The following is a 10,367-nucleotide window of genomic DNA, read 5'->3' as shown; positions in this document are numbered from 1 at the left end:
AAGATCTCAACAGCAAATACTCATAGTAGGAGATTTTAACACTCCATTGTCAATAATGGATAGACCTCCCAAGCAAAGAATCAACAAGGATATTGTGGCATTGAACAACACTCTAAATCAAATGGGCTTATTTGGTATATACAGAACCTTTCACCCCAAAGAAGCAAATACACATTCTTTTCAAATGCACATGGAACATTTTCAACATAGACCACATTGTAGCTCACAAAACAAGTCTCAACAAACTCAAGAAAATTGAAATAAAAGGAAGCATCTTCTCATATCACAATGGCTTGAATCTGGAAACCAACCTGAAGGAAAAAACTCAAAAACATTCAAATTCATGGAGACTGAATAACATGCTATTAGACAATGAATGGGTTAACAATGACATCAAGGATGAAATCAAAAAGTTCTTGAAACAAATAAAATGAACACACAACAGCACAAAACCTATGGGACACAGCAAAAAGCAGTACTGAGAGTAAAGTTCATAGCAATACAGGCCTACATAAAAAATATAGAAAATTTTCAAATAAACAACCTAACACGAGGTCGGAAGATGGCAGCGAGATAGGTGGGAGCAGAGTCCACTTCCCCTCAATGCCAGTAAAATACCTAGCTGATCTGAGGAGCAGAGCAAACAGCCAACAGTATTCCAGCATATATGAAGATTGGAGACCAAAGATAGAGGACATCGAAAGATCAGACGGTAAGAAGAGTGCTCAAGGACAATAAGATCCCCGGGACCGGTGCGGGGATGAGGGCGATGGGAGCCCCGGCCTGGGCACAGGGTCTGCTGCAGGATTCTTGGGAGAGAGCCAGGCTGGGCTGTGTGAGCAGCCAGGTGATTGTTTGGCCAGCGGGCACGCGTCTAGGGGCCCACACCTGAAACCCTGGGTGAGCTAGAGCCCTGATAAGCGGCCGAGCTGCCTGGGCGCCAGACCCAAAGTGCCCCAGTGGGTGCGGACCCCAGTCAGTGGCCTGGGGCCCACACCTGAAACCCCGGGTGGGCGGGCGCCCTGATAAGCGCTAGGCTGCCTGGGAGGACAGACAAAAAACTCCTGGGTGAGCGCGCAACCGGATCAGTGGCTGGCTGCCCCCCCCCCCCCCCCCCCCCCCCCCCGCCTCCCTCCGCCAGCTGCGCACAGACCCGAAGCTGGGGATAAGCAACCAAGCGAAGTCCAAAGCGGAGCTTGGACACACAACCCAATCAACGGCCTGGCTGCCTGCAGGTGACCACAGCCAAAATCAGGGCCTACTGGCTCTCTAGGAGGAAGGCAGAACGCCCAGTAGAGGGGAGCTGCAGGGCTAGGAGAGACTGCATTCCCCGGAAAGACTCGACCAAGTAGGGGGCTGAACTATCCCAAAGCAGCACCGAGAGCCCCTAACATCTAAGACAGCAAAGAGCAAGAAGGTGGAATGTGAGTTGCCCCTAATTGGTGCAACTCAAGGACACCACAGCTGGTGAACTAAAGGCCTAGTGGGGAGCAGAAGGACCCGGAGGAACGAGACTGAAGGCTGAACAACAGCGAAGAGTGTGGCTCAGGAAGGGAGAAAAGTGAAACCAATCCTTCCAACCACCCCCTCCCGTTCCACAGACAGGACGACCAGCAGAACTAACCTGACTAGTTTAAAGCCAGCAGAAGATCTTTTTTTTCTTCTTCTTTTTTTTTCTTTTTTCGTTCCTTCTTTCCCACTGAATTCCTTCTTCCTTTCTGTCCTTCTTTCTTTTTTTATTCCTTCTTCCTTCCATCCTTTACCTATTTTACTCCTTCTTCCTGCCTTCTTTTATTTATTCTGTTCTTTTAATTTTGTTAAAAAATTCCTTCTTATCTTGCCTCCGATCTTTCTTTATTCCTACTCCCTTCCTTCCTTTCCTTTTCTATTCCCTTTTACACTCCTTCCGTTTTTTACCCCCCATTCCTCTTTTTCCCACAGGTGAGACAAGCAAACCTGGAGTGCTGAAAAGACCAGAGTAAGACTGTGTTACCCCCATAAACGTCAGCTCAAGACCAGTGAGCACAGGAGATTAAGGAGACAGCACTACTGAATCCCATTGGCATTCTACCATAGAAGTTCATACCATAAACCCAGGGAGTGAGAATAGATCAATTTAAGAAGCAGAGGCTAACAAGAAGAGTCTCACAAACAATGGGAAGACAAAGAAACAACCCCCAAATGAAAGGAAAGGAGGAAGCCTCAGAAAGAATGCTAACTGAAAAAGAGGCAACTCAACTATCAGATACTGAGTTCAAAGCAATGGTCATCAGGAAGCTCACTGAGCTCTCTGAGCTCAAAGAGAACTACCAGAAACTACAGGGAAACTACAATGAACTCACTGCAAACTATGTTAACATGAAAAAGGAAATAGAAACTATCAACAAGGACCAAGAGGAAATGAAGAATAAAATTTCTGAATTGAAGAACACAGTAGAAGGAATGAAAAGCAGACTTGATGAAGCAGAGGATCGGATAAGGAAGCTGGAGGACAAAGTAGAAAAAAAACACCCAGAAAGAGCAAGAAAAGGAAAACAGGCTCAGAAATAATCAAGAGCCAATAAGGGAAATGCAGGACAACAAGAAACGTAACAATATCCATATAATAGGAATACCAGAAGGAGAAGAAGAAGAGCAAGGGATAGAAAACCTGTTTGAAAAAGTAATGATGGAAAATTTCCCTAATCTGAGGAGAGAAAAAGTCACCCAAATCCAGGAAACACAGAGAGTCCCAAGCAAGAGGAACCCAAAGAGGCCCACTGCAAGACACATCATTATTAAAATGGCAAATTTCCAAGACAAAGAGAGGATCTTAAAGGCAGCAAGGGAGAAACAGGAAGTAACAACCAGGGAGACCCAATAAGGTTAGCAACTGACTTCTCAATGGAAACGCTCCAAGCCAGAAAAGAATGGCAAAAAATATTCTAAGTAATGAGAAACAGAGGCCTGCAACCAAGACTACTTTACCCAGCAAGGCTCTCAATCAAGATAGAAGGCCAAATAAAGAGTTTCCCAGACAAAAGAAGTCTAAAAGAATACACTTCCACCAAACCAGCTCTGCAAGAGATGCTAAAGGGACTGCTTTAAGGAAAGGAAGGAAAAGAGAAAGACAGAGGAACACAGGTAGAAAAAAATGGCAATGAAGAACTACCTATCGATAATAACCTTAAACGTAAATGGATTAAATGCTCCAATCAAAAGACATAGAATAGCTGAATGGATAAGAAAGCATGACTCACACATATGCTGCCTACAAGAGACCCACCTCAGGATAAAACACCTACACAGACTGAAAGTGAAGGGCTGGAAACAAATTTTCCAAGCAAATGGACAGGAAAAAAAGGCAGGGGTAGCAATACTCATGTCAGACAAAATAGACTTCCAAAGAAGGGCCATAAAGAGAGACCCAGAAGGTCACTTCATAATACTCAAAGGAGGAATACACCAAGAAGACAGAAACATTGTAAATATATATGCACCCAACATAGGAGCACCCAAATACATTAAGAAAATCTTGGAGGACTTCAAGAAACATATTGACAGCAACACAATTATAGTAGGGGACTTTAACCCCCCATCGTCAGAAATGGACAGGTCTTCCAAACAAAATATCAACAAGGATATTGTGTCACTTAACAATACCCTAGAGAAAATGGACTTAACTGATATATATAGAGCTTTACATCCCAAAGAAGCAAAATACAAATTCTTTTCAAGTGTACATGGAACATTTTCAAACATAGACCACATGATAGGACACAAAGCAAGCCTCAACAAATTCAAGAAAATTGAAATCATACCAAGCATTTTCTCTGACCACAAGGGACTGAAACTAGAAAACAACCCCAAAGAAAAAAACCCAAAACACTCAAAATCATGGAGACTGAATAGCATGCTATTAAACAATGAATGGGTCAAGAACGAGATTAGGGAAGAAATCAAAAACTTTCTGGAAACAAATGAAAAAGAACTCACAACAACCCAAAACCTATGGGACGCAGCAAAGGCAGTCCTGAGAGGGAAGTTCATAGCAATACAGGCCTACCTTAAAAAGATAGAAACATTTCAAACAAACAACCTAACTCTTCGCCTACAAGAACTGGAGGAACAACAACGAAGACAGCCCAGAGCAAGCAGAAGGAAGGAAATAACAAAGATCAGAGCAGAGTTAAATGACATAGAGACTAAAAGCACAATTCTAAAGATCAATAAATCCAGGAGCTGGTTCTTTGAAAAGATAAACAAAATCAACAAGCTTTTAAGTAGGCTCATCAAGAAAAAAAAAGAGAGGATCCAAATAAACACAATTAAAAATGAAAGAGGAGAGATTACAACTGATACCACAGAAATACAAAAGATTGTAAGAAATTACTACAAAGAACTGTATGCCAAGAAATTTGAAAACCTAGGTGAAATGGACACATTTCTAGAAAATTATAATCTTCCAAAACTGAATGAAGAAGAAACAGAAAGCCTGAACAGACTAATAACAGCAGACGAAATTGAAGCAGTCATCAAAAAACTCCCAACACATAAAAGCTCTGGACCAGATGGTTTCACAGGAGAATTCTACAAAGCATTTAAGGAAGAGCTAACCCCTATCCTTCACAGATTATTCAAAAAAATCCAAACTGATGGAAGACTCCCAAACTCTTTTTATGAAACCAGCATCATCCTAATCCCAAAACCAGATAAAGATACAATGAAGAAAGAAAACTCCATGCCAATATCGCTGATGAACATAGATGCTAAAATTCTCAACAAAATTTTGGCAAAGCGCATCCAGCAATACATTAAAAAGATCATACACCATGACCAAGTGGGATTCATCCCAGGGATGCAAGGATGGTACAATACTCGCAAATCAATAAACATAATACATCACATCAACAACAGCAAAGACAAAAATCACATGATCATATCAATAGATGCGGAAAAAGCATTTGATAAGGTACAGCACCCATTTCTGATAAAAACACTCAGCAAAGTGTGAATAAAGGGAGCATTCCTCAACATAATAAAGGCCATATATGAGAGACCTACAGCCAACATCATACTCAATGGACAAAAACTTAGAGCTTTCCCACTAAGATCAGGAACAAGATAAGGATGCCCTCTCTCACCACTCCTACTCAGCATAGGATTGGAAGTCCTAGCCACAGCAATCAGACAAGACAAAGAAATAAAAGGCATCCAAATTGGAAAGGAGGAAATGAAACTGTCACTGTTTGCAGATGACATGATAGTGTATATGGAAAATCCTATAGACTCCACCAAAAAACTACTCGACCTAATAAATGAATTTGGCAAAACAGCTGGATACAAAGTCAATACTCAGAAATCAAAGGCATTCCTGTATACCAACAATGAAACTGCAGAAACAGAAATCAGGGGAAAAGTCCCATTTGATATAGCAACAAGAAAAATAAAGTACCTAGGAATAAGCCTAACCAAGGAGGTAAAAGACCTGTTCTCAGAAAACTACACAACACTGAAGAAAGAAATTAAGAAAGACACAAACAATTGGAACCATGTACCATGCTCATGGAGTTGAAGGATTAATATTATCAAAATGGCCATACTACCCAAATCAATTTATAGATTCAATGCAATCCCTATTAGAGTACCCATGACATATTTCACAGATATAGAACAAACATTTCAGAAATTTATATGGAACCATAAACGACCCCAAATAGCTGCAGCAATTTTGAGAAAGAAGAACAAAGCAGGAGGGATCACAATACCTGATATCAAACTGCCTGTAATCAAAACAGCCTGGTACTGGCATAAAAACTGGCACATAGACCAATGGAACAGAATAGAGAGCCCAGAAATAAAGCCAAGTCTTTATGGTGAATTAATATTTGACAAAGGAGGCAGCAGCATAAAATGGAGCAAAAACAGCCTCTTCAAGAAATGGTGTTTGGAGATCTAGACAGCTACGTGCAAAGAAATGAAACTCGATCACCAACTTACACCATACACAAAAATAAATTCAAGATGGATAAAAGACTTAAATATACGTCATGACACCATAAAAGTCCTGGAGGAAAACATTGGCAGGAAAATCTCAGACATTCCACGCAGCAACATCCTCATAGGCACATCCCCTAAAGCAAGGGACATAAAGGAAAGAATAAAGAAATGGGACCTCATCAAAATAAAAAGCTTCTGCATGGCTAAAGAAAACAGCACCAAATTACAAAGAGAACCAACAGTATGGGAAAACATATTTGCCAATGATACCTCAGACAAGGGCCTGATCTCCAAAATATATAAAGAACTCACACGACTGCACTCCAGGAAGACAAACAACCCAATTAAAAAATGGCCAAAGGACTTGAACAGACACTTCTCCACAGAAGACATACAGAGGGCCCAGAGACATATGAAAAGATGCTCAGCATCACTAGCCATCAGAGAGATGCAAATTAAAATCACAATGAGGTACCATGCTCACACCAGTCAGAGTGGCCAGCATAAACAAATCCACAAACAAATGTTGGAGAGGATGGGGAGGAAAGGGAACCCTAGTGCACTGTTGGTGGGAATGCAGACTGGTGAGGCCACTGTGGAAAACAATATGGAATTTCCTCAGAAAACTAAAAATGGAACCCCCTTTGACCCAGCAATTCTGCTGCTGGGATTATACCTTAAGAACCCTGAAACACCAATCCAAAAGAACCTATGCACCCCAATGTTCATAGCAGCACAATTTACAGTAGCCAAGTACTGGAAGCAAGCTAAGTGCCCATCAGCAAACGAGTGGATCCAAAAACTATGGTATATTTACACAATGGAATTCTACGCAGCAGAGAGAAAGAAGGAGATTATACCCTTTGCAACAGCATGAATGGAACTGGAGAGCATTATGCTAAGTGAAATAAGTCAGGCGGTGAGGGACAAATACCGTATGATCTCACCTTTAACTGGAACATAATAAATGAAAGAAAAAAGGAAACAAAATATAACCAGAGACATTGAAGTTAAGAACAATCTGACAATAGTCAGGGGGGAGTGTGGAGGGCACTGTGAGGAGAGGGGATTACAGGAACTACTATAAAGGACACATGGACAAAATCAAGGGGGAGTGTGGAAGTGGGGGAGGGAGGGGGTTTCAGCTGGGGTGGGGTGGAGGGATGGGGAGAAAAGGCACACAACTGTAATTGAATAACAATAAAAAATTAAAATTAAAAAAATATGAACAGTAAAATGACAACAAACACAACTATCAACAACTGAAGCTAAAAAACCAAAAACTAAAACTAAGTATACAACTAGAACAGTAACCGAATCACAGAAATGGAGATCACATGGATGGTTATCAGAGAGAAGGCGGTGGGGGAGAATGACGGAAAAGATGCATAGAGTGAGAAGCATAATTGGTAGGTATAAAATAGGCGGGTGAGGTTAAGAATAGCATAGGAAATGGAGAAGCCAAAGAACTTATATGTACTACCCATGGACATGAAGGAAGGGTTGGGTCCATGCTGGAGGGAAGGGTGGTGCATGGTGGAGGGGGATAAAGGGGAGAATAAATGCAACAACTGTAATAGCATATTCAATAAAATATACTTAAACAATCACATGATAGTTCAATAGGCACTGATCAATAGACTCTGAATGAACATTTGATATTATAGCACCCACTTATGACAAAAATGCTCAGCAAAGGGGTAATAGAGTGAGCATACCTCAGTATTATAAAGGCCATACACAAGAATCCTACAACCAACATCATACTCAACGGGCAAAACCTAAAATCTTTCCCCCTAATATCAGGAACCAGAGAAGAATATCCACTTGCACCACTTTTATTCAATGTAATATTGGAAGTTCTAGCCACAGCAGTAAGACAAGAAAAAGAAATAAAAAGCATCCAAATTGAAAAGGAGGAAGTAAAACTGAGTATTTGCAGTTGCCATGAAAGTGTACATAGAAAACCCTATAGGCTCCATCAAAATCTACTCAACCTAAGTGAATTTTGCAAAATAGAGGGATACAAAGTCAATATTCTGAAATTGAAGGCATTTTTGTACACTAACAATGAAGTATCAGAAACAGAAACTAGGGGGAAAATCCCATTTACTATAGCACAAGAAAAACAAAGTACCTAGGAATAAACTTAACCAAGGAGGTAAAAGACCTATACTCAAAACACTACTGAACACTGAAGAAAGACATAAGGAAGATACAAACAAATGGAAGCATATACTGCATTCATGGAATGGAAGAATCAACATCATTAAAATGTCCATACCTCCCAAAGCAATCTATAGATTTAAAGCAATCTCTATTAAAATACCAATTATATATTTCACAGATTTAGAACTAATATTTCAAAAATTTATATGGAACCAATGACCCCAAATAGCCACAGCAGTCTTAGAAAGAAGAAGAAAGTTGGAAGGATCACAATACCTGATATCAAACTGTATTACAAGGCCACTGTAATCATGACAGTCTGGTACTGGCATAAGAAGAGACACATAAATCAATAGAAAAGAATAGAGAGCCCAGAAATAAGCCCATATCTCTATGGTAAATTAATATTTGACAAAGGAAGCAGAAGCATAAAATGGAGTAAAAATATCCTCTTCTACAAATGGTGTTGGGAGATCTAGAATGGTACATAAAAAAGAAAGAAAGAAAGAAAGAAACTAGACCATGAACTTACACCATAAACAAAAATCAACTCAAAATGGATAAAAAACTAAACAGAAGCTGTAACACCATAAAAGTCCTAGAGGAAAACATAAGCAGGAAAATTTCAGATATCCCACAAAGCAATATTTTCACCAATATGCCCTCTAGGGCAAGTGAAATAAAAGAAAGAATAAACAATTGGGACTATATCAAATTAAATAGCTTCTGAACAGCTAAAGAAAACATCAGCAAAATGAAAAGGGAACCAACTGTATGGGAAAACATATTTGCCAATGATACCTTGGGCAAGGATTTGATCTCCAAAATATATAAAGAACTCACACAACTCCACACCAGGAAGACGATCAATCCAATTTAAAAAATGGGCAAAGGATCTGAACAGATACTTCTCCAAAGAGGACATACTGAGGGCCCAGAGACATATGAAAGGATGCTGAATATCACTAGCCATCAGAGAGATGCAAATTAAAACCACAATAAGATACCACTTTACATAGGTCAAAATGGTCAGAATGGCCATCATTAACAAATCAACAAACAAGGACTGGCGAGGATGTGGGGAAAGTGAACCCTGGTACACTGTTGGTAGGCATGCAGACTGGTGCAGCCGCTGTGGAAAACAGTATGGAATTTCCTCAAAAAAACCTAAAGATGGAACTGCCTATTGATCCAGTGACCCACTGCTGGGATTATACCCTAAGAATCTTGAAACACCAATTCAAAAGAACCTATGCACCCCAATGTTCATAGCAGTGCCATTTACAATAGCCAAGTGCTAGGAACAGCCTAAGTGCCCATAAGTAAATAAGCGGATAAAAAAACTGATACATTTACACAATGGAGTACTACACAGCAGAATGAAAGAAGGAACTCCTACCCTTCAAAACAGCATGGATGGAACTGGAGAGCATTATGCTAAGTGAAATAAGCCAGGAAGTGAAAGATAAATACTGTATGATCTCACCTATAAATGGAACCTAATAAACAAAACAAACAAATGAGCAAAATAGAACCAAACACATGGAAATAAAGAATAAAGTGACAGTGACCTGAGGGGAGGGGGGAAGGGGATAATGGGGAAGAGAAGGGGAAGGGTCAAGTCAAGGAATATGTACAAAGGACTCATGGTCAAGGACAATAAGCTAAATATTGTCTTTAGGGGTCGGGGGTTGGATACAGCAGGGGAGAGTAATGGGGGTGGTGGAAATGGGGACAATTATAACTGAACAACAATAAAAAATAATTGAAAAAAAAAGATGATTTGACTTTGGGTTGGTGGTGGACACAAAAATGCAGTATGCAGATCAGGTATCATAAAAATATACACTTGAAACCTATATGATTCCATTAACCAATGCCACCCAATAAATTTAATAAAATACCCTTCCCCCACAGCAGCCACTGAGGAACAGCAGCCATGGCTCTTCGCTACCCCATGGCTGTGGGCCTCAGCAAGGACCACAAAGAGACAAAGAACATGAGCAAGCCTAGGCACAGCCGCTGCCATGGGTGCCTCACCAAGCACACCAAGTTCGTGCAGGACATGATCAGAGAGGTATGTGTCTTTGCCCCCTATGAACAGTATGGTATAGAGCTGCTCAAGGTCTCTAAAGACACACATCCAGGCCAATAGGAAGAGAGAGGAGCTGAGCAATGTGCTTACATCCATGAGGAAGGCAGCACCCAAGAAGGACTGA

At 40.6% G+C, this 10,367-nt stretch overlaps 1 pseudogene; it reads left to right on the top strand.

Moving 5' to 3' along the window:
- The first annotated feature begins 10,087 nt into the window (after window positions 1-10,087).
- Window positions 10,088-10,367, top strand: LOC112305637 (large ribosomal subunit protein eL36 pseudogene; annotated as a pseudogene).

This window comes from Desmodus rotundus, chromosome 4 (assembly GCF_022682495.2).
Source record: "Desmodus rotundus isolate HL8 chromosome 4, HLdesRot8A.1, whole genome shotgun sequence".
Classification (NCBI taxonomy): domain Eukaryota; kingdom Metazoa; phylum Chordata; class Mammalia; order Chiroptera; family Phyllostomidae; genus Desmodus; species Desmodus rotundus.
The sequence above is the reverse complement of the archived record's forward strand: the minus strand, read 5'-3'. Positions and strand labels throughout refer to the sequence as shown.